At 37.5% G+C, this 24766-nt stretch overlaps 1 long non-coding RNA gene across 1 annotated transcript in view; it reads left to right on the top strand.

The window, feature by feature from the left end:
* The first annotated feature begins 3556 nt into the window (after nucleotides 1-3556).
* LOC126073214 (uncharacterized) overlaps nucleotides 3557-24766 on the top strand; it is a 46582-nt gene continuing 25372 nt past the window's right edge. The window contains exon 1 of the long non-coding RNA XR_007516679.1: nucleotides 3557-3898. This is a non-coding gene — a long non-coding RNA (uncharacterized LOC126073214). The remainder of the gene's footprint in view (nucleotides 3899-24766) is intronic.

Here is a 24766-nt window from a genome sequence, read left to right as displayed (position 1 = left end):
TCTTGATAACCACATTTTAAAAAGAAAACTAAGAGTAGACATTACCCAAGCATATTGGTATGAGCTATCAAAATACTTGATTTTTAAATTATTATTTCTTTTCTACAAAGTAGAGATTCTTGCGTGCTTACAGGGTTTTTGGCCAAAGCTTTGTTTATCCTTAATTTGTAGGCTAAAAAAACAAACAGAGCTGATACCCATGAATATTGAAGATGGGTCCTAGAACTAAAGATAACAATTAAATATTGGCATGGCTCCCTGACTGGAGTTGCAGAATCTCTTGCTTTCACTTTAAGCCTTTAAGCAGGATTTATCTCATTTGGGAAGATTTTCACATGGTACTGCCAAACAGTGACCTCTCAAGATTCCTGCTGTTGGTTGACAGGACTGTACCATTTTCCTGGAATGTATTCAGAGTTTCTGTGGCATGTGTACTCTTTTAAGAAAGCAAAAAATCTCGTAAGGATCCCATAAATTTTACCCTGCTGCTGATTGGAACTTCTTCAGAAGCAGCACCAGAACAACCGGGTCTTCTTTAAGTGCTCCTGTAAAGATGTTATTTCGGCAGCTGTGGCTGAGGCTTCCACGGCAGGCAGCCCAATAAGGTTTAGATTAAAAATGGGAAATAAACCTCTTGAAGCAGAATTCTGAATGTACCTACCACCAAGAGTGAAATGAATCACATGTTTCCTATAGGTGACATTTTACTCTGACTTAAGGAATCTCAACAGGGAAAGCGTAGGTTTGCCTAGAGAGAACAGGGAAAAAATTGCAAAGAAATGAAAATCCTAGAAAAGAGAAAGGCAGGCTGCCAATTCTGTGATTTTTAACTAGAAATACTCCCAAACTGCGCCCCCTGTTTAGATAGCCAAACAAAACAAAAAACCTCTTATAAATACTGGAAATAGGGCTGCCAACTCCAATTTATCCTACCCCAGGTAGTCCTGGATTTCATGGTGAATAAAAGTTGGATTCTGAGTATTACATTCTGAATGAGGCTAAAATCAAACTGAATGTTGGGAAGATCAAATCGATTGCATCTGCTGTTGATAGCCTTTTTCACAGTGAGAAAGAACTGGAATTCTTCCATTCCTGCTCTGTTTCAATTTATTTTCCTTTCTCTTTGTTCCCTCTGTGAATAAGTTGGGGAATGGAAGACATACAAACAGAGTCTGAGTTTCAGGTATCCATAAGAGCTAGATCTCATCCAAAGATTAGGTCTTATCAGGAAAACTAAATGGCACTGTGTTTGTGAACAACTATCCTCAAGAGAGTTGCAAAACCACAATCTGATGAAGCTTCAGGGAATCTGTAAGATCAAATCAGTCAAAAATACTTACTTAGTCTAAGTCTCAAACAAAATGGTTCCTTCTTGCCCTTTGATGACCTTTCCCCCCATTCAACTCATTGGAACCATTTCTAAAGTCCGGTCGCTCCATTGCCTCACCCACACAGCCTCTGTCTACAGCCAGGTCTGCAGGTAGGTGAAATGGGATGGTGGAACAAACAGGTTTGGGTGTGGTGTGGTTCCTGTCATGTTGTCATAGCATCACAGTAACTTGTTTTTAACATTTTGTATTTACACCTCAAAATGAGAGTCTACAAAATGTTTTGAAAATCTGGGACCTCACACGATGCTTTCCCCTCTTTACAAAAGATAATTGGTGGAGGCTTTTTTTTGTTTGTTGGTTTGGTTTGATTTTCCCCTGGTAGCCTCTGCCACAGGCCTGGGAGATTCTTAAGGAGAGAGGCTGTGTTATATATTTCTGAATTCCTTGAAAATATAAATGATTAATAAATCCATGTTAAATAAGGGAACTAATCTATTAGAAAACTTAACATTCCATTAGATGCTCATTTAGCATGGATAGAAGTTAGAGATAGGGAAAGAACTATGATACGTGGAAAAATTTACTGGACACAGTAGAAGTGCAAACCTCCCTAAGTCAGACTTGACCAATCACTCACTTTACGAGGAAGGTGACAAATACTGCATTTTAGTTATAATCATTAGCCAAAGTACACAACTGTATCCGTTTTACATTAAAGGTAGTATTTGAAAACTTTCTATGTAAGACCATAGTTTTTAACATTTACAAACCCTTTTGGGAATCCAAGGAAAGCTATAGACTCTTTGGAGAAAAATGAAAAGTCACATCTAAAAAACAAAACAAAACAAAGAACAACAACAAAACTTTGTTCATGAACATCGTGAAGCACGTTCCTGGATAAACCTGTATCCCGGGTCGAGAACTTTTCATAAAGGCGAAGCCCCTGAATGGGGATCTTCAGGTTCAGGTCAGGGCTTTCAAGAAAAGGTTTAAGGTTCAGCACAATAGCTCTCTATGCAGTATAATCACAAATTCCGTCCATTCCAAGAGATGACATTGAAAGAAACAAATATGCACACAGAGCTGCCCCCTCTCTGTGGAGGTAATGGAATTTTCACGCACAACCCACTAGGTATAAGAATTCAAAGGCACATGTTTAAGCCAGCTGACCCGCCACAGTATTATGGCCACTTCACAAAGTCCTCACATCCAAAGAGATATACACAGTAGGTTCGCTGCAGTGAAACCCACAAAGCATAGCAGAGGTATGGGGTTTGTGCCCTTGGAGCTTAACGTGGAGTTTAAGATATTTCCTAAACAAATTTAAAAGAGAAATTAGTGTCATTAATCACTCTCTGGTTCCTTAAAATGTTTTTCTCTCAGATTTAAAATTTAAGCTGATTACCAGGCATTCACTGAGATTCAAAGGCCAAGGAGGAACCTGCAAGAGAAAACAATCAGCATCTCAGCTGTCCTTTGTGACCCCTCATCCCCCCGCTTCCCAGAAACAGCTTCCTCTCCCTAATAGTTTCCTTCTTGCAATGGCAGAGAAAAAAAAAAAAATTGAACTTTCTAACTAAGCCAACTTCAAATTGCCAAACGAGAATCTGGAAGGTTGCTTTTTCAAAAGCGTTTGTAGCCAAACAGATGTATTTCTAAATTTTACTTCATTCACTGGGTTTCTCCACTATATTTAGGATTCATTGCTCATTTTCTTATCATTTTCCATTTCATTGCTTTTGTTTCACATTTGAGTAACTGTAGGTCAAATGTACTCCAGACTATTTTGTTAAAGACATGTTAAAATCAAATAGAAACTGTATGATTAACGATATGAATCATCTGTTTTTTTTAAAAAAAAAACAAACAGGAAAGTAAACAAGTGCTTGGCAAAGCCCCAACTGCTTTGCGGCGATTGTGGTGCTGAGTATATCGTGAGGAAAACAATTCCCCCTTCCAAGGCTGAACTAAAATTAGGCTCCACCTGCAAGATGTTAATGAAAACTTACACAGCTGCATTCCAGAAACAAGTTACCCAGATTGCTTTTGGACGACTCTGTGTAAAAGCAAACTTGTTAGCTCTTTGCCTAATTCCCAAAATGTACTATTATTTTTAATGGCAATTATTAGCACAATAACAAACTGATAAGTCGTCTCAAAATAGATCTAATATTATCAAATAGGAAGTATACTGTAATTTTACCCACATATCCTGCTGAATTTTAACCCCTTACTTACAAATGTGTTTTCTCTCCCTTTTGTGGAACTTGTTTTCAAGCAGAAGACTTGAGGAAATGCGAAGTCACGGGACTCAGCCCCAAAAAGTTCCAGTTCCCACAGGACTCTCTTTACCCACCTGACACTTACTTGGGAAGAAGAATGGGAAGCACGGGCTTCCTTTGCCCTGCGCCTTGTACAGATTCTCAAGTTTTCTTGGGAAGAAAAGCCGCAAGTGGAAACCAAATTACACGAGACTAACATCCACTTTTTCTCTTGCCGACTTAAGATACAGTGGCAGCTTGTGAATGCTCACCAGAGAAAGGGGATCCCCCTCGTACCATTTCCAGGTGAGGTCTTCATCGCGCCTGTAGAAGGCCAAAGGGATCATTCTTGTTCCCCTTTACTTTTCTAGATCATACAATGCCTTTCCTCATAGGGAAAGGCATATTATATAGTTTAATTATTTACTACGCTGCTTGTGTCAAAAAATTCAAGAAGCTACCATTTGGGGATGGAGAACTTCTGTCTTTTAAAAAAATCTCAGCCTTGAAAAAAGTGCCACTTCATCGTTCCCATAACTTGTGATTTCTTTAATCTTATCAAAGGAGCAGGAAATGCCTTCGGTTGTTCTGGTTTGATCTATGTTCCCAATGTTGCATAGATCATTGTATAGATTCTTAATATTTTTTATAAATATGCTTTTTTAAAAGATCTTTTATGATTTCTTTTTAAAAATTGTTTAGAAGTCAAATAGGCACGATTAGCTGTTAAGCAGCAAATTCAGTTTCTGTTAGAGATGAAATAATGGAAAAAATAGTAATGCAAACAAGTGGGATGCTGACTTTCCTCACCCTGTCTGATTTCATTAGCCTAATTCATGCTTATTAATTATTGGTCTGATGAGATCATCAATGTAAGTATGCCAGCCTCAAGATGGTTGCCTTTGGGGACTATTGAGTCTTTTTTAAGACTTCTACACAGCTCTCAGATGATATTCCTATTTCATTTCCATCTCAGGCTGCTGACCTACTCAATAAATGTATCTGAACCGCCTGTGAAACCCACATTGCCAGAATAAACTTTTTGTTTACTACAGCCCTGCTTGCAACTGTCAACAAAGAAATATTAAAGGAGATTTAAGTTTTCATTCCTAGGTAGTGAACTCCTCTGTGTTTCTACAATGCAGCTCATTACTGATACAGCTGCCCCCTGAGATTGAACAATTGTGGCGCAGGTTGTAACAAAGGGCTGCGGATCTGGCAGTGTGGGAGTGGACTGGACCACTTAGATGCGTTTCATTCACTGTAGGAGCCCAAGGGAACAGTGCATCGAGGCAGCTGCACTGCTTCGGTTCATGGTGTAACTTTACACTATTTTCCCTTTAAGTCGCTACTAATCCCTTGGGTTTACATGTTTTTTGGGGGCTGCGTCAGAAAAAAGCAGTGTGAAATTGCCTGAAAGCTTCCTTATAAATAAGACTTATGATATAGACCAGCTCCACTGATGAAAAGACTGAGAGAAATGCCCTTGAGAGTCCCAAGAACCATTTAACAAGGCTTCCACTGTGATTTTTTTTTTTTTTTTTTTTTTTGCGGAGGAGGGATCTCTATCTAATAGCTGTTAAAAAAAAAAATACTAACAAGGTAAAAATCTCACTGGTCCCACATTCAGTTGGCAACAGGACCTTAGCATTAATATAACTCCTGTCTACGTATCTACTAACAACTATTGCTTTTTTTTTTTTTTATTGCTTATTTAAGCTTGATCCTCTTTCTTGAAAACATTCTATTCTTTTTGCTGTACAGAAGGAGACTGCAAGAAAAGCAAGAGACATGGGATATCAGAGATTGAAACACTAGATTAAGATTTCTGTGGCTCTGGGTTTGCTTCCTAAACTATGTGCGAGGTGCTGAGTAGTCATTTACATGCTTCATCTTATTTAATGTGCAGGCATTATTGTTCCATTTCACAGATAAGGAGCTTGAGGCTAAAAGAGAGCAAATGACTCATCCAAGGGCACCCTGCTAATAAAATGGCAGAACCACTCATTTAGTATGGGAGTGTCTTTAAAAGAGTCATGGTTTTCTCTACTCTCAGCCAGGGAGTCTGGAGGAAGTGCTCCTATTAGCAAAAAAGATAGAGAAGACAGAAAAACACTCCTCGTTCTTTATTCCCTTGGGGTCTTCATTATCATTGGCTCTTTCCTGTCAACTGTTCTGCTCCTGGAAATTGGCCTGACCTCCTTTATTGCTTTTATGAAAACACTAACTCTTCTTACACCTCCTGTTTCCTTACACTCCATCCTGTCCACCCTGCCCTTCCCACCTCCAGTATTCCTAATCTAATCTGAATCCTCCTACAAACAGCCATTTGGAAACAATTTCAAGGTCCACCTACTTTCCTGTGCATCTGTCTTTTGTAATTGAGAGGGTAGGGACTGTGTGTTTTCTACTTGTCATGTTTATGCCTCATACTCTGTGGGTACCTAATAAATGCTGAATAATAGCAGCTTTATGGCAATGCAGAACTAGAAACACAGGTTCTTATATTTAGTGTTTCATCACCAGCAAGGAACGTTTTTTTCACTGTCAGCACTATGCTAGGCACTAAGTGAGGTAATTCGTGAAGCCTGACTCCTACCTGTGCATACCCAGATATTTAACTTTTCTCTCTGATTTTCTTGACAAAAAAAAAAAAATGGCACTGCCACTGACCCTTCTCATTAAATCCACAGCATCCTGAAAATAGAGGCCAGTATTGTTTTATAGAAAGGGAAACCAAGGTACAGAGTGTGCTGAGTGAGAATTCTTTCTGAGTCAATGGTGAGACCATATAGGAAAGTCCATTTGCTATTTGCACATATTGCCTGCTCCCCTTTCTGCTCGCCTGTAGTGGGAAAGAACAGACTTTCTGAAATTTGTGTCATCAAAAATTCTGTGTTCATGCTGTGTCTAAACAAGCAGAGTAAATTGATACTGTTAAACTTGATAATTCAGGCCAAAGATACATTTGCTTGTAATGTCAATATAATTGACTCAAAAGGGTTGCAGTTGTTGGGGTTTTGTGTGTGTCTGTGTTTTCTTTCTAGATTTCCCTAGATAATTGTCTCAACTCTGTTTCTTTTGCTAGTGTAGACAAATGCTACAATATACTATAAAAATAATAGGCCACTTGTAAATTTGGGACATCTTACTTCATGAGTGGATCCATTGTGACATCTTTCTTTGTTGTTGTGGTGGTGGTGGTTCTCAATCATTAATTTGGTATAATTTTTTAAACACTACCGCATTCTCAGCTGTGTTATGCACCGGAGCTCACAGTTCAGTTGAGAGACAGACATGTAAACAAGTAATTAAAGAAATATGGTGTGGTATAATGAAAATAATTGTGAGTCCTGCAGGAATGTTAATTCTTCCTATGTGCTCCAAGAAGGCTACATATGGGAGGTGACATTTTAGCTGTGTCTTAAAGATGAATAGTTGTTCACTGTCCGAGGGTGGGAAATACATCACAGGCAAAAAGAACAGTGAGTGCAAAGATAGAAGTTCAGGAAAAAGGATAGTGTAGTGTGTTACACAGGATGTATGATAAGATGGTAGAAGATAATGTTGAACTACCTAATGATGAAGGCCCTTGTATATCACTCTAGGGAGATTAAATTCTGCTTTAGGGGCATCAGGAAGTCATTAAAAGTTTTTAAGCAGAAGGATAATATGATTATATTTATTCTCTAGAAAGAGAACTAACGTAAAGAAGGGGTTGGCAGTGGTTGAGACTGAGGCAAGGGTGAATTACAAGGCCATTATTTTAGTCAAGGCCTGAGGTAATGAGGGCCTTAATTTAGTGAGTAACAGGGAAGACAAAAAAAAAAAAAAGGAGATGTAGTTCTGAGGTTTTTGGAAGGTAGAAATGACAGGACATGATAACTAGTAGGACATGTGGGAGCGGGAGGTTACCTTGAACAGTTGTCTGTGCGGTGGTGCTCTTACAGGGAAACAGTAGTAACATTTTTTTGCACCTAAAATATTTCTGGAACAGTGCTGAGTTATTTTCTTATGCTAAGTTATTCAAATATCACACTAACAATGTGAAATAAATAATAGGTAGTTTCATCCTCATTTTATATGAAGCTCAGAAAAGTTAAGACAGTTGTCCAGTCTCACAAGTAGAACACAGTGGAGCCAGGATTTGAACTTGGATCTTCTGTTTAAAAATCCAGTGTGTTCTCTACACAGTTTCTACAGTCTTTAAGTAGCATAAATGAAATCCCCCTGCTAAAATCCTGATATGAGTTTTGAGTCAAAGTAATCATAAATTGGATTAATGAGTATTGTGACAAATTTAAAACTTTAATTTTTTTTTTTCCTAAAGCTGTTTATGAGTTCTAGTTAAATGCCTGGACAGATTTCTTTGCTGTTAAAAAACAGAGATTAGGCTTAAACTTCTGTTAACTGGTTTGTAATTAAAAAAAAAAAAAGTTTGGCGTTTCTTTGCTGAGAAAAAAAAAATCTTTGCTCTGGAAGAGACTGCTAGAGATGAGGCCTAATACATGGGTTGAATAATCCAGGATTTCAAATAGCTGAAGATTTTCAGCTCACTGAAGATTTGACTTTCAATTTTTCAGTATTACTGATTTAAATGCTTAAGAAAATGTATTATAAAAAATATTTCTGAAGTTAGCTGAGCAAAAGTTTAACTAGCGCAGGGAGCTTTTATTACATAACAGATTATGAGATAGAAAAATAAACAAAAAACAAAAACTTGTGCTTTTTTTATGTTGAGGCTGCTTAAATTTTCCTTGATCGTCTCTACTACTCAGTTAAGTCATTTCATTTCAGTGTGGTTGGTGCTGTGTTCCCTGATATCTTCTTTTGCCTTTGTGGTGATTTAGGAGGGCATTCGTGTACAAGAGCTCCCTGCACCTGGCCTGAAATCTGTGAATAAGAATAGGAAGGGAAAAAAAAAAACTTGACAAGGCCTCCAGCACTTCTTTTTTTCTTTTTCATATGAAACATTTTTGTACAAGGATCTTCTGTATATAGTGGAGGATGCTTTTGATACACAGATCAAGCAAAATGGTAAATAGATGGTCTTCTCTTTTCAAACATCCCCCTTATTCTACCATGTGCCTGTAGTGTCAATTTCTTTGATTTCCTTGAGGTCTGCCCTTGGGTTTCTGTTGTAACTTTGTGTCTTTCCATTGTCCCTTACCACAAAAATTCCTTTTAAGAAACTATATTCAGAATTTAATCCATCAGGCTTTTGCTCCTGTTTCTCTTTTTTTCTTCTGGAAGATACAGTGCCTAGGTCCTTGCTTTCATTTTCTTTCTCTAACATTGAAGGTTCTCACTTTCTGTCCTAATTGCTACAATCTGATGTCCCCTTTTGCCTGGGAGTAAACAAAAACAGAAACAATTGGTGAAAAGACACACTGGCTCACAAGCTCACGTGCCTGACTAGCTGATGAATGGCAGTGTCTGGCTCTGAGAAACAAGATCCTTCAACCACACCATGCAACCTCAATTTCAGGATAGGTTCTATGTTAGCCAGAGTGGTAAATGCTTTACATTGTTAGTCTTCCAACCAACTCTATGAAGTAGACCATATTATCATTTTCATTGTTTCCGATTAGAGAATTGAGTCTTTATTAAATACCTTTCTCAAGGTCATTCAAATACTAAGTGATAGAACTGGTCCTTGAACCCAAGTTTTTCTGACTTCAGTGCCTAAGTCTAAATGACTAATTTATATTCTCTCATCTGAAAGCTAGTTAGTGTCACTATAAAACAGTTCCCGAGATCAGAGTGGTAGATTATCATTAAGTCATTCCTGAGTGCTAATACTCCAGAGAGTACATTTCCTCTGCTGCCTGTGGGCTCGTTAACAATCTTCTAAAAATAGGGAAAATGGAAAAGTTGCCAAAGTCGCCTATTAAAAGAAAAAGAAGACACAATAGAAAATGTATAAACATACATATTTTATTGCAAAAAAATTAAAACTAAAGCCAGAGGATAAGCATTGTTTTGTGCTCGCTCTGATTCTCTGCTGGCCTGTTTTGTTTCCTTTCCTGTGATATCAACCAGGATATGGACATGTTTTTTATTATGTGTTAAGTTTTGGTAATATACTATTTCACAAAATACAAATGCTGTTTTGAATACAAATGGAGGTATCTTGACACACTAGAAATACAAGTCCTATGAACTGGACGTTAAGTATACATAATTTTGTTTGTATTTCAGTGCAAGAAAATAAATACTGCAGGAAATTTAACAAATGAGAAAAAGGCCATTAAATTAAAAAAAAAATTCTGTTTAAAGAATGTTTAACTAGACATAAAATATATTTTAGGATGTGATTTTCTTTTACCTAAGTTGTATTCAAATGTAAAATTTAGAAATATTACTAGGGCTCTGATAGTCTGTAAAGATTATTTACATGGGCCGTTTCTTAAAAAGTTGATATGATGATTTGGTGATCTTAATAAAATGGATCGCCCCAAAATACATTCATCCATTGTCATTACCATTATGAAGATTCAATTCAAACATATAGACAGGACACCTCTATTATTAGAAAGCCATGGGTTAGGCTTTTTGGGGGGGATAAAAAAAGACATGATTTCTATTCCCCAAGAATTTGCCTTTTAGTAGTGCACATGTAGTAAAACCTGCAAAAGCTGGAACCTGTGTAAGGCAAAAACCTGTCAGAGAAATAAAACACAAATATTTTCCACTAATAGAGAGCAACAGGGAAGTGGTAAGACTGCACCCATCACAGGTAGAAAACTTTCGAGACCTGGAAAAACAAGGCAGTCTCAATGAATTCCAGCTCTGACAGGTTATACTGTATTAGTACTCTGAAGATTATATACAAGACATTATTAGATATGCATAAATTCTACTATCAAAGTGACAGAGTGATTCTGACTAGAGAAATACAGCCTTTCTGAAGGCGCCCTGTTGGTGCCGTGGTTAAAGTGCTTGGCTGCCAACCGAAAGATCAATGGTTTGAACTCACCAGCCACTCCAGGGGAGAAAGAAAGTCTCCTTCCGTAACGATTACAGCCTTGGAACCTTATGAGGCAGTTCTACTACATGCTATAGTGTTGCTATGAGTCAGAATTGACTTGACAGCAGTGGGTTTAGTTTCTGGTTTTTGAAAGAAAATGGATTTATTGGACCTTGAAAAATGTATAGGATTTTGAGAGGTAGGAAAAGACAAATATTGATTATTTAAAGATCTAATAAAATTACTCTGTTTAAGCACGTCTTTGGTCTCATTCAAAACCAAAGCAGTTGAGTCTTCAAAAATGGAGGAATTTGTGGCTTGAAAGGAAAATTTTAAATGGTGGATATTTTTTTAAATGCCAGAAATAAGATATTTTTCTTTCTTATGTGAAATAAATAAGGCTACAAGCTGGAAAACTATAAAAGTCACTTGATTAAATGAGGCAAGAAAATGCTTCCTAAAGGTCTCAACCCAGTGTACTCTTTCCCGAGGCTAGTTGAAACTAGAATATAGTCGCAGTTGCTCCATCATATGGGTGGCCAGTCAATGTGGTGCCAGCAATAAAATGTGTAATCAACTTTCACATGTTTTTAGACGTTCCCAAATCACTTTGATCATGACTAACAAGAAAACTGCCATTTCAGTTAATAATCTATAAATTCTCAGGGGGAGGTTTAGTCCAATACCCAGTGGGCTAGTTCATGTTTTATTTTTTAAATGTACAATAACACAATCTAAAAATATATTTATCCTTAAAACATTAAATTAGTCAATTTTCCATTATGTAAACTTGGTTCAATGCTAACACTTTTTTAATGGCCATTTTCCACAAATCCAGAGACCTCGATATTTGAGATTAAGTTTTTTTTGAAAGCACATATACTTTACATTGCATTTCACCTTGGTAAAATGAAACATGGTAACTTCAATGGCAGCTTTCAAAACTGCTTTTAGCAGTGCAACCTGCGGCATCGTTGGCCTTTTTCACATAGTTGAATTTTGTTCAATGCAGGGAAAAATAGTCATTATCCCAGTGAAAATACCAGAGTAAAATTTCTCCAAGCCAAGTGCTTTTTTAGTTAGTGAAGATGTGCTTAAATATGTATCAGTTCCATACCACAGGACACAGTTAACATGAGTAGTTAGAAGGGCACCAGCAGCAGCATCCATCCAAGGAAGCAATATATAAGAGCTTGTTGAAAGCAGCAAATGATTTAGAGAGGGAAATTTCAGAGATGACAGCTGTTTAAATCTAATCAAAAACTCTTTTCTACACCAGGAGACATTTAGTCTTCCATTGGCTCTAATATGTATCTTAGAAATCTGTAGGGTTTTAGAAGCCTGCTAAAGCAACATTTGAGAGCCCAATTCAAAGAAAAGACATGGGGACATCATTGACAAGGGATTAATATGGAGGAGGGATAGGTATGAAAGGCTGTTGTCTGAGACATCATCTGAGACAAGAATCTTAAATAATAATGTGTCTAAAAGCTGTGTCTTTTTAACTTATGCTGCCATGTGATCTTTTTTTTACACTCATGCACTATTGAAAGTTGTGCTCCCGAAGGAACAGTATGCACACACACCATATACAATTGAAACCAGTAATATTCACACAGCCCTGCATCACCTGGGAGCTTGTTAGAAATGTAGACTCTTGATCTTCACCCCAGACCTAATGACTCAGAATCTGCATTTTTAACAAGATCCCCAGATAATTCTTACTCACATAAGTTTGAAAAGTACTGATTTAAAAACAAGCTTTAAAGGATGCATAGTTCTCTCATCTTTAAACCCCATGCATCTTCCATTTAAAACCATTACGAATTTCCCCATTATCTAAGGCAGTCTAGTTTAGGGAATGATTAAGAACAAGTATTTCCAGAAATTCCTTGTCCAAATGGCCTGGAGCCCACTTCCAGGGCCATCTTGGGCCTCTTCCCTGGGTCAGTCCTCCTGAGGGTGTGGCTGTCTGGGGCGAGGGACAAGAAAGAGACAGAGGTTAGACACATGCGGGGGAATAGGGTGGGGCTGGCCCCAAGATGGGGCCTCCATTTGTACTCTTGCCCAAGCCTTGTACATGTTAGGGGTATGGTTATTATTAAAAATCAATCTGTGGCTAGAACGTTGGTGATTTGATGAAATAAAGGCTACTCTTGCCAAAAAAAAAAAAAAAAAAAAGCTTGTAATTCCTTGTACCCCTCATTCTATTGCCCCTGGGTGGTGCGATTAAGGGTGCTGGCCCAGATGTCATGCCCTTCCTTTTCGTCTACTTTTTCTGCCTCCATTCACACTGCTGCTAGTGTGGCACAGCCGAGAGCTCTGTTTCCTTAGAGACTCACATCTACACTCAGGCTTCCAGGCTTGGTGCCAGAGGAGTCTGACAGTGACACAGAGGGCAGTGTACTTTCCTAGATACACAAGCACAGCTCCAACTGCCATCAGTGGGAGTTCTGCAATCAGATTGAGAGCAGAGCACAGCCTAGAATTGGAAATTTGTCCTCAAGGTAAGTCAGTATAAATGGCCTGCTTATAGAGGAGTCACATTGCACAATTAATTAGCAAATACCTTGAGAAATTAGAGAAGAATTATCCACAGCCTAGAAGGAGAAGGGGGTGAAAAGAAGTTGAACACCAACCAATCATCAAAGCAGTTTTTAAAATTCCTTAAAAGAAACTATGTATTATACTACTCACCTATTTATGAGGTCTTTTAAATTAGCAATTTCATCTAGCTAGAGGATTATGGAAATAAAAAGCCTCTGAACAACACACACTTTCTTTATACACTCTTTTTTTTGTGTCTGGCCCTTTTATTTCTATCCCTCCTTCAGGTCTCAGTTTAAATGGGAACCCCTCCTAGACTCAGGTAGGTAAAAAAAAAAAAAAAATAGGTGCCTTCTGTTAAATGGAGCCCTGGTGGTGCATTGGTTAACAGTTTGGCTGCTAACCAAAAGGCTGGCAAGTAAGTCCAGCAGCCATTCCTTGCAAACCCTATGGGGCAGTTCTACTCTGTCCTATAGGGTTGCTATGAGTTCAAATCAACTCGACAGCAACAGGTTTTCTGTTAAATGCTCTTGTAACATCCTGCATTGCTCCTTCAGAGCACCTTTCCAAGCTAATGAAATGTTTGGGTCATTATGTGTTTTATGTTGGTCTCTCCAGGTAGGTGGTAGGTTTCATGAAGACCTGAGCCATGTCTGTCTAATTATGTGCCTGAACATAGTAGACACTCAATAAATACTTCTGAATGAATGAACGTACTCTTGAAGTCATACAATAAAGCACATCCAGTTTACTTGACGTAAACTCACTGGATCCTCACCCAAACCTATTTACTCTTTAGGCTCCATGCAAGTGAATTTCTTTATCTGTTTTTCCAAACCACAACCGACACAAGTAGCAAACTGAAAATGAAAGGAAGGGAGCAGAATAAAGAAGGGATGAAAAAGGTCAACTTGACAGGCAGTCTCACAGAGAGAAAAGATAGAACACCAAAGACAGAAGAACTAAAAGAACATGACAATGTACAACCATTATCAGGGGCAAGATACTGCAGAAGTTACCTTAGTAAAACCTGGGAATCCCACACTTAATGCTGATAATTAGAAATGTCAGTTAAAAATACAGATAAAACTATATTCCATACACGCTGCATATGAAGGCAAGAAAATATATCCTTTGGCAAGCTTTTAGAAATAAACTATCTAAATTGGGTTTGTAGCATAATGATAACAATAATACCCACTATAAAGTGCTTTCAAGTTTATAAAGCACTTTTCTATACTTTATTCTTATCTGATTTTTCATAAATTACAAGCTACAATTGTCAGGAACATTTACTCATGTAGAAAACCTTATCTCATGGTGAAGCTGATAAATTAGGTGTCTCTCTAATTTTCTCACTGAATAGTGTCAAAATTGTTTAGATGTTGATTTCTTCTTAAAGGTAATTGTTGGGAAAATTACGATTTTTAAAACTTCTAAATCCAGTGTTTTTTCAAAACTGATTTACTGAGTTTTAGACATTATATTTAAGTCACCTAAATCTCACAACAGAAGTGCATAAATAATATAGAATAGATCTTATAAATATGCAGTAGATGCAAATTTTATTATTTATAATATTTAGAAAGTAGATGTGTCCTGGACATTAACTTATAATTTTACATTAATTATGCCTCTGTATTTTGACAGTAATCTTTATAGAATGCTGAATTAAAAAAAAAAAAATCCACACCTAGATACATTCTCAAAAGCATGCTTACTCTAAGGTATACTAGGAATGCCAAAATATATTTTAAAATTTCAAATGTTGCCAGTCTGCTGAATTACATTTAATTTCTTCATTGAAAAAAAGAATAATGGTAACCATGTGAAAAGTACAAAGTATGTCAGAGGTGATAAGGAGAACTTGTTGACAGACAAAAGACAGCCCCGGGAAAGTTGTTTAGTCAATAACAGCTGTTATGTAGCAATATAAAACCGTCTTTATATAAAATGTTCATTTTATGGTTCCTTGTACACGAGATCAAAAATTAAATATATGCAGGAACATAATTAGAGGATTAATGACCAAAGCCAATGCACAAAGGGAGAGATTTTTCCGGGGAAAAAAAATGTGTTATAAGCAGTTTTTTAATGACTATGCTTTAAAAACAAACCCGAATTGTAACGACAATTGTTCTCTTGTTGTGTGGGAAAGGTCACATTAAATAATTCCTCTCTGATTTTATCCACCCAACAACATACACCCAACCAAGGACAGGTTTTACCTCTTTGATTTGCCAGTACAGTGATTATAGCACAACCTTTTCTTTCGTTAGAGGTATAAATTTGTCTTGGTCTCAACAGGCAATCAAAGGCAAAAAATATCCAATCGCTTCTTACTAACATTCCAAAGAGCCAAGCAGGTAATTTTGCATTTTGATTTCTGTGCGTGCACCATTAAACATAATAGATGTGGCTGCCTCCTAGTTCTTTTGCTTTTTTTTTTCTTCTTCCTGAGTCTCCCCTAGCCACTGTTTTCTTGGATACAGTATATTTTTTCTAAAAGCAGAGACTTGCCCTAGCATTAGATCCTGTTTAATACATTATTATGGAGTGGTTGACCATAGGCCAACGGTTAGCTGCAGCCCTTGTGGGTTAGTTTGCACCAAGAATAAAATTCCAGGCCTCTGGGATTAACTGTGGTGAAGGTTTCCAGGAGCTTCCAAACATTCTCTTTGGTAACAAATAGTGAACTGCTTCAGCTCCAATCGAGTTGTCATATGTTTTATTCATGGGCCATCATAGGAGCCGCCAAACAGATTATCATGTTTACATCAGTCCTCCTTCGAGAGAGAAATTCTTTAATAGTTGAACTAGCAAGGGTCAGTCAGTACAGAGATGCCAGTAGGCGACCAAATAATAAATAAATAAATAAAATAAGAGAAGAAGAAATGAAATCAAATATCGAGAGTTTAATGATGTCCTTCAGCAGTCACCAATCAATATGTTTTTATCTCTTGCTGAAAAGGTTATATTAAGGTTTCCTTATTTTAGCGGCATCATCCTTTTATTTTATTTTAAAGGAGTGAAGAAATGCAGAGGGACACAGAAAAGTGCAGAGTCCACAGAAACCACTTGATTGGACTTGACAAACCTTTACAAATGTCTATTTATGGTATGGCATCTTTTTAGCAATTTGGTCTCTTTCAATAACCTAAGTGCCACATGGAGTTGTCCTATTGTTTCTGCTGGAAATAAATGCACTCTAGCAGATGCTGTGACATGAAGCAGCATTTCCTTTCCTTCAGACTCCAATTTCAGAATTGATTTAAAGGGACACATCACATTTTGGCAGGGCAAGAGCTTTATTAGGTTGTGCTTGCTTATCTACCTATCCATCTATCTATTTGTTTATTTAGTAGAGTTTTCTATACCCTTGCTTTACTTAGCCCAGCCATGTAGCTTTAGGAAGGAAACTTTATTTTCTTACTGGAAAGAAACACATGAGCTAACAGGTGAGCTCATTCACAGGAATTCTTTTCTTTTATTCCAGTTGACTTTGTTATTATGTGTCATAATTAGAGTTACGTAGAATCATCCAGAGTATCATGGGGTATCCTGGAGGTTACTAGATTCTCTGCTGGTCCATAATGGAATTAGTCAGAGTCATGGTATCCTAGAAATGGAAGGTACCTTGAATGTCTCCATGTTGAGGAACACCTGCGTTGTCATTAATATTGAAGGAGCCTTGGTGGTGCAGGGTACAGTGGTTAAGTCCTTGGCTGCTAACTGAAAACTTGGCAGTTCAAACGTACCAGCCACTCTGTGGCAGAAAGATGTGGCAGTCTGCATCTGTAAAGATTACAGCCTTGGAAGCCCTGTGGGACAGTTCTGTTGTGTCCTACAGGGTCTCTATGAGTTGGTATTGACTCAGTGGGAACGGGTTTTAGATATGGCTTCTCATTCAGAGATTTATGATTGTGACATCTAAGGGGTTATTATACAGAGATAATATGACATTTACATAACATACTTTTCAGCAGGAGTATCAACCTCCATTTTCTAGAATATGACCCATAGAGATAGGAGACCCAACGTCAACCCAGCTACCCATTTCGATGACATGGAATTCTATGATAAATTACATTTTAAAATTGGAGGTGAGATTAGTAATGCCTCCATGGGAATTTATTGCCTATATGGATGACCAAGAGATGAAGTATAGCTCAGCTTAGATATTAGCTTATTTAAAGAGAATGGCTAGAAAAGGTTAAACTTTTTATCATACATCTAGAAATAATAAATATATTCATTAATTTTTTTCTACTATATCAATTTTTTAAGGAAAGACACTACCTATAGGAAGACACTCCCTCTGTGGTCTATAGGAACTTACCCTCTTCGTATATTGTACTTTTGTATTTTCTCTGCCCAGAATGTCTTCACAAGCTGTTTACTTGGCAAACTCTATGAATTCTTAAAGATTTAGTTATACATCTATCTCTGAAGACTTTTGGACAATCCCACACAGAGTTCATTATGAATTTCTTCTCTGTGTCATCACTGCACCTTGGTCAGCCCTGTCTTATTGTCTGGCTCACACAGTATTTATTTTCATTTTTTCTCTACATTCCTCTGCTCTCTAAGATGAGATCCTTGCCGGGAGGGACAATGTGCATTCATTTTTTAAATTGTATTCCCAGCATCAAGCTCTGTACCTGGTAACCTGGTATATTATCATGACTCAAGAAATATACATAAATAAATGAACCTGGCTTAAATGCCATACATATTAAATCAGTTTCAGTCTATAGTTTTCCCTGATAAGTATAATCAACAAATTGGATGAATTTAAGTAAAGACATAATATTTACTGATACCCTAGGATTATATAGGGATAAAAAAAGAGGAAATGTAATGCAAGTACTCTCAGGGATAAAGGAAAAAAAAAACTCTCAGGGAATCTCAGGGATAGCCTAATATAAAAGTAGTTTCTTAAATTGTCTCAATTATCCGTACCCTAATACAGCTTTTCAGTCATCCTGTGGGAAGCAATGTAATCACTGAGAAATTTCTTGAATCTATGCCTGGTTAGGGAAACTCTTAAGAATAGAAAGAATTTGATTCACAAAAAGATTTAGTACTGTATTCATGGGATGCATATTCTAATCACTATATGCCATTTGTTTGTTTTAAATGCCACTGATTATTCCAGAAGGAAGCACATTAACTCTATTAAAGTGAAAGTAGAGTGAAATTATGGGTCGCTCTGCTTAGGCATTTTTATTGCTTTCCTGAGAAGGGGTGCCCCTGTAAATGCAAACCTTGGCACAACCTTGAATTACTAGAACACGGTAAAAATATTTTTATTATAAATCTGGGATGTAGTTTACCTTGTGATATCATGAAATTTAAAAATCTGGTATATATATTAAGATAAAAATAATAGTCATCCTTTTATTTGTTTATTTGATAAATACTTCTTTGAGAATTAGTTATAAGGCATTGTTTCAGGCACTGTGGAAAATAGAACAATTTTATCAATGTGGACAATTTAGAAATATAAATCAAGAAAAAAATAAGTAAAAAGAAGAAAGACTAAAAATGTCATATTTCCTTTTGACAGTTGAGTTTTCTTATTACTTACAGGAATGCGTAGGGGCAGCAGGATGATCCTGCTAGCTTTGAGAAAACGTAATAACCTAAAGGAATACGTCCACTGTATTTATTTACTATACTTGAAAAAAAAAATTGTAAGTCATATACATGAAGTACTATGAGAATAAGGAGCCGATTCTTAAAGGCATAATCTCTTCCATTATCAGGCTTCTAAAGTTGACTTGAGGGGCAGTGGTTGTTCAGCGGCTGAATCCTCCCTTTCCATGTGGGAGACCTGAGGTTTGATTCCTGGCCAATGCACCTCATGCAGAGCCACCATCCACCTGGCAGTGGAGGCTTGCTTGTTACTATGATGCTGAACAAGCTTCAGGGAGCTTATAGACTAAAACAGACTAGGGAGAAAGGCCCAGTGATCTACTTCCAAAAATCAGCCAATGAAAACCCTATGGATCACAACAGTCTGACTGCAACTGATCATGGGGATGGCATAAGACCAGTAGCATTTTGCTCAGTTGTGCATGGGGTCACCATGAGTCAGTGGGGTCAATTCCACTGCAGCTAACAACAACAGACTTGGCTTCAGTGATTAGTACAACCAAACAAATGCCTGGACCCTACAAATGGGACATTTAACAGCAAGACCAGATGGCAGCAATGCTTGCCACCTATTCATGCCCTCCTGCAATCAGTCAGACCTAACTTGACAAAACAACCAAATTGCAGGGCTTGGTTAAGAATTGCACCGGTGTACTATTACCAAATGACACAGAAGTAATTTTACCACCAATACTTCAAGAACATTTAGGCAGATTATATTGCTGGCCACTTTTTTCTTCTGTACCCTATCACAATTAAAACTTACTTTTTTTTTTTTTAATCTGGTAAGTGGAAGACCTGTTGGCGCAGTGATTAAGAGCTATAGCTGCTAACCCAAAGGTTGGTAGTTCAATACACCAGATGCTCCTTGGAAACTATGGGGCAATTCTACCCTGTCCTACAGGGTCACTATGAGTTGGAATCAACTGACAGCGACAGTTTTTTGTTTTTTAATCTGGTAGGTATTCAAAATGATATACAGACTATGAGAAGATATGCAGAGAAAAAGGCTGAGGGGGACACAACCTGTTGTTTTTAACACATTTGATCAGAATATGGTGAATAACTAAAGTAACCATGTAATTTATTGTTGAAACCATGGCACTTTCAAGTGAAAGGTGTTATTATTAATAGTGCCAGGCATTGCGTATAAATTAGGACTATCTCAGGAAAACTGGGATGTATGATCGACCTATGAATAATGAGCACATTAGCAGATCAGTGAAGCTAATGACTGCGTATAGTCTGTGTAGGGTAAAATTTTCAAAAGTTTTGACAACGTAGTTGATTACCTAGTCTTTGAAAATCACGTTATTGACTGAGAACAACTTGCTCCACTGTATCTTCCTTGAGGATGAAGTGGCTTGAATGACACATACTTAAATACTTTTTCTTTGCTTTTCTAAAAGCATTTATCATCTAAAACTCTTTTAGTAATAGAATTTCCTGATTGATAGGCAAGATGCATGAGGCTCACAGCCAAATGGAGGGACCATCATACTAGGAGTCAAAGAACCTGGAATGTGGTTTTGACTCTAATGCTACTATCAAGTAGGATTTATCTTCACTCCGCCTTAACTTTTTCACTGATACAAAGGTGATAGTGTCACTTGTTAAGTTCCCAGGGACAGCATAAGGATAAAGAAAAAAATGGTTATAGAAATACTTGAAACACTTATATTTTATTTTCTAAACTTTTGTAGCAATAATGAAGGTAAAAGAGAAGGAAGTAGAGTCTTAGAAAGCACGGAGTTAAACTATGGTTAAAATAGTGCAAAGAGAAATATGTACATAAAATGGAAGGAAAATTGTTCTCTTTAACTGGAAAACTTTCAGCCCTTGATTTGCTAACGCTTTCAGGAGAAAAAAAAAAAAAAAAAAACCCACTGCCTGCCACGGAGTCGATTCTGACTCATACCGACCTAATTTCCTCCTGAACTCCCCTTGTAACGCTTGCTATTGCTTACTTATCTGTGTCTGGGAAACACTGGTGGCGTAGTGGTTAAGTGCTATGGCTGCTAACCAAAGGGTCGGCAGTTGGAATCCGCCAGGTGCTCCTTGGAAACTCTATGGGGCAGTTCTACTCTGTCCTATAGGGTACCTATGAGTGCGAATTCACTCAACAGCACTGGGTTTGGTTTTTTTTTTCTTTTTAATCTGTGTCTGCTACTAGGCTGCATGCTTTGCAAGACTCAATTATGTTTTATCTGTCATTAAATTGTACAGTATCTGATCTAAAGTAGCTGCTCAATACAGATTATTGACCAAATTAATTAGTGTTAATGATAAGAGAGACAGAATAAGAGATTTCTATTTGAATACGAATACTCTCTATTTGGTCATTGCTAGATTCTATTTTCTTTTGAATTTTATCTTTGACCTTTTTCAAAGATTCTTTTCCCCCTAAACCTGGAAAAGAAGCTTATAAGAACTACTGAAAGTTCTATAAATGCTCACCACAGGATGCCTCTCCACTGCAATACAGGAAGAACTAGTTCGGAAATTGAATGTGGATGTGCCTCTGTGCAAATCATCTGTTTACTCTCAGAGGTGTTAGCTCAGTTGGTGAGAGGACAGCAGTAATAAGGGGAAGGTTGCAGATTTTATTAGCTTTACAAAGAGAAAAACTGCCCCAGAGTCACAGATTGTACCTCTAACTCCTGTGAGCTGTCTTGGGTCATAAACAGAGCACGCGTTACTCAACAAAACTTGTTAACAGTTTGGAAAACAAGCAGCTGATGGTAGATCTAATATACAAAAGAAAACAGCACATCATTACTTTACGAAGCTCTAAAAAACAAATTGAGGAGCCCTGGTGGTGCAGTGGTTAACAGCTCAGCTGCTCACCAAAAGGTCAGCAGTTCAAATTCACCAGCTGTTCCTTGGACATCCTACAGAGCAGTTCTACTGTGTCCTGTAGGGTCGCTATGAGTCATAACTGACTTGATGGCACCTGAAAACAACAAAAGAAACTGAACACATCAAACAAGTATAAACTTAAGAAGTGTGCTTTTGTCATCTGTCCCCCTAGAACTTTGGGTCTATTTTCCACAGCTCTAAAATGGGCATGCTTAGAGAAGAACTCTTTAAATCCAAATTCTTAGAATACATTCAAATTAATTTCTAGAATGTTTACCTGGGAGGAAGAAAATACGGCCATGTGGTATTAGCAATAGATTGACAAAAGAGCAAAAATCAATTTGAAAATCATCGGTAGTGATCACGTTTGGCATTTGTGGGGTAATAGATTCAGAAAATATTTGTGTATTGAAATAATGATTTTCTTTGCATAAATGTGCTTTCCCACGCACAAACAGCATTTCATTGTCTGCAAAGCTTCTGTTTTTCCAATAAACATTGATTCATGGCTCACTACCTAACTCAATGCCAGAAAAAGAAAGTCATTTAAAAATATTTTTGATACATTCTATTATGTTAAATTCAGTTACTGGGCATCTGATTAGAATGTGGTAAACCAGTGGGATGCACTAAAAGAAAATGTGATAAGGAAGACAATGAAGACATGTTAACAGGCACCTACGAGTACCATGAAATTATACTTACCAAGTGCCCTTCTGCACATGGCAATGTCCTAGTGTCACAGAAGTTGCACATCTTGTGCTCAACCCATTTTTTTTAATGCATATGTTCTCTGGGAAGGCTAATAAAAAAAACCTTGCCACTGAGTTGATTCCAACTCATAGCAACCTTATAGGACAGAGTAGAACTGCCCCATAGAATTTCCAAGGAGTGCCTGGTAGATTCGAACTGCAGATCTTTTGGTTAGTAGACATAGCACTTAACCGCTGATAAAAAGAAACAATTATTTTGACTGGGTTCTCAGAAAAGAACAGAATTCAGATTTTAAAAATGGAAGATATAGATGGGGAAGAAACTTTATACTAAACTCTCATGCAGACTAGTTTTCTTCTGGGTGCAAGTTTTACTAATTTCATTCCCATTCTTTTTGGGACAGATACTACAAATGACTACCCTCTTTCTCAAAAATGTAACCAGTAGGCATTCTATAAAGCAAGCTGTATGTCAGAAACAAGCATTTTAAAACAGACAATGTTTATGTATCCAAGTTAATAATACGATACCATTTAAATCAATGGATGTACTGCTTAATATACAATGAAGACCATGTGATAAAGTGAGCCTATCAAGAACATTCCTCCAGTGCAAATAAGCCTTTTGACTTGACATACTTTCTTTGTAAGGAATTTTTTCCTTATAGCAGTGAAATAAGGGTAAATATTATATGTTTAAGTTCCATGGTTGAAGATAATATTACAAATAATATTACACAGATGAAACAGTTATAATGTTGCTGTTAGTTGCTGTCAAGTCGGTACCTCCTCATAATGACCCTGTATACAACATAATGAGACATGCCCAGTCCTGCACCGTCTTCATAATGGTGTTTGAGTCCATCGTTGCAGCCATTGTGTAGTGTCTTCTGCCTAGGGGGCTAATCTTCCAGTACTGTATCTGACCATATTCTGTTGTGATTCATAGAGTTTTCATTGGCTAATATTAGGAAGTAGATTGCCTAATCTATCTTAGCCTGGAAGTTTTACTCAAACCTGCCCACCATGGGTGGCCCTACTGGTATTTGAAATACCAGTGGCATAGTTTCCAGCATCATAGCAACATACAAGCCACCACAGTACAAAAAAATGACAGATGGGTGGTAGAATAGTTATAATAGGCTATAATTACTGTTTTTGTTAAAATTTCTAGAAGAGTCTTAAATTCGATATTTGAGATATCCTGCATTTTCTAGCTATAGTCAGAAAACAGCTCTGCCTGCTTACCCAAGAAATGCAGAGAAATAGAAAAATTATATCGAGTTTTTTATAAGAATGCATACAGAAGTTTATGGAATGTTTACCATAGGTAACATTTCCAAAAAACACACGTACATACACACACATTCACATACACACACAGACACACAAATACACACTCACACATACATACACTCTCACACATTCACACCCACCCACACATAGGTCCACACACACACACACTCACTGACACACACATACACACACACTCACACACACACAAAGACAAACACCCTCATGCACACTCTCACCCACCCCGTTCTCCCAAACGACTGCTTTTTCTGGCTACCTGGAGTGAGTGCTAGGTGCCTAGGGGATCAGTAGAAAGGGAGCAAAAGTACTGCTTCTCTTAGGATATTTTACTCATGAGGGAATTCTTTTAGCAGAAAAGATTCACCAGACCTCATATAACGTGTGGTGCTATGTCACAGGTTCATGCTGGAGCCCTGACTTGTTTCTCCTTGACAGAAAAGTCACTAGGAGCATTTTAAAACCATGTAGAGTACATGGAAAATGTTTCAGAACGCTGTTAGTACCTGTTGCTGAAAAGGATTCTGAGATTGAGACACATAGACGTTCTTAGGGAAATGTGGTAGTATAGTGAAAATAACATTAGCCAACTTTGTCTGGAAGCCAGACATCTGGGCACAGTATTTAATCCTAGGAACAGTGTTTAAAGGTATGACTATGTACATTATGAGAGTGAGATTAAGGAAGATTAAGTCTCTTGCCAAGATCACAAAGCTATAGTTGGAGGTAAACAGGGATTTGAAACTTGGTCCTTCTCACGTTAAAGTCTCAGCTAGACAGATCTAGGTTTGACTTCTACTTCTGTCACTCACTGGTTGTGTGAATTAGGGCAGGTTTCTTACCTTTGGTGAGGTAGGCCTTTATTTTCACATCTTTAAAATGGAGATAATATCTACCTCACAGAGTTGTTGAGAAGTTAAATATTTGAGACAGGATATTTTAAAGTGCTGAGCACAGAGTATGATTCATAGAAGGTGCTTTCCTCTATGGGCCTGCCTCAAAGAAGCAGCTACTCTGTCAAGGCCCTGAGCTAGTTACTGCTGGAGACACATTATTCATGACATTCTCCTCCCACAAAGTGTTGGCGACTAGTGGGAGAGAAAGACAATAATGTAT

This window comes from Elephas maximus, chromosome 3 (assembly GCF_024166365.1).
Source record: "Elephas maximus indicus isolate mEleMax1 chromosome 3, mEleMax1 primary haplotype, whole genome shotgun sequence".
NCBI classification, from domain to species: domain Eukaryota; kingdom Metazoa; phylum Chordata; class Mammalia; order Proboscidea; family Elephantidae; genus Elephas; species Elephas maximus.
This window is presented reverse-complemented; position numbering and strand designations above follow the sequence as displayed.